We start from the raw sequence: 917 nt of genomic DNA, 5'->3' as shown, positions 1-917 counted from the left end.
ATATGCATATGTGAGAAAAATACTAGTATTTTAAACTTAAACTATTAACCATTGCTGTAAGTTGCATCGTAAAACTTGTGTGAGAAGTGATGCAAGCATAGAGGACCGCTACTTATTGCAAGTGTTTTGCTTCAGGACACAATGATTCATCAACTGGGGTCATATAGATAACCATCATGTTTGTTTTTGAAGCATTTCTGTTCATTAGAAAAAACAAAGTCATGAGTCTTTTTTCATTTTTGAGTGGAGTATCCCTTTAAGTAAATATTCTTTGTATGTGTACTGTATGTTTTTTTTTTGTTTTTTTTTACTTGCTCGGTTTTCAGATGACTTCAATTCAAATGGGCAAAATTGTACATCAAATAACAGTAAGTAATATTAATAACTCCAAAATATTTATAAGAGGTTTTATATTTTATATAAACCTTTTTGTATAATTTTTTTAATATATAAAATATCAAACCAACAGAAGTTCTTACAAACTGATATTATATTACAGATTTCCAGTTAAATGTCCTCATGAAACTAGATAAAATAATTGCAAAACAGGAAGAGCATTCTCTTTTGCTTCGGCGGCTACTGCAGACAAGAGAGGAAGACACAGGGCCAGAGAACCCTATCCCATCTATTGGTCAGTTACCCGACTTGCTCTCCTTTGAGGATAAGCTGAGGGTGGACGAAGAGCTCCAAAGAAAAACGGTTTAGAATTTGACATTCTTATTTGCAGCTGAACTGTTCTGTGTGAATGCATAGGATTTGACAATTCTGTTTCAATTAAGTTCAGGTTAAATACCTTTCTACAATTGGAGGACCAAACTATGGAGAGACAGTGCGGCGAATCATGAGAAAAATCACTTCCTCAGAAGTCTGGTCAGTTTAGCCTCAAAGGAAGGAAGGGGAAGAGGAGACTTGAAGAA

At 34.2% G+C, this 917-nt stretch overlaps 1 long non-coding RNA gene across 1 annotated transcript; it reads left to right on the top strand.

Annotated features, from left to right (window-relative positions):
• The first annotated feature begins 18 nt into the window (after positions 1 to 18).
• LOC107573679 (uncharacterized) lies at positions 19 to 867 on the top strand. The gene is made up of 3 exons (XR_001607550.1): positions 19 to 368; positions 500 to 699; positions 785 to 867. It is a non-coding gene; the product is annotated as an uncharacterized lncRNA (long non-coding RNA).
• The last annotated feature ends 50 nt before the right edge of the window (positions 868 to 917 follow it).

Source organism: Sinocyclocheilus grahami, unplaced genomic scaffold (genome assembly GCF_001515645.1).
Source record: "Sinocyclocheilus grahami isolate Dianchi unplaced genomic scaffold, SAMN03320097.WGS_v1.1 scaffold2005.1, whole genome shotgun sequence".
Lineage (NCBI taxonomy): Eukaryota > Metazoa > Chordata > Actinopteri > Cypriniformes > Cyprinidae > Sinocyclocheilus > Sinocyclocheilus grahami.
This window is presented reverse-complemented; position numbering and strand designations above follow the sequence as displayed.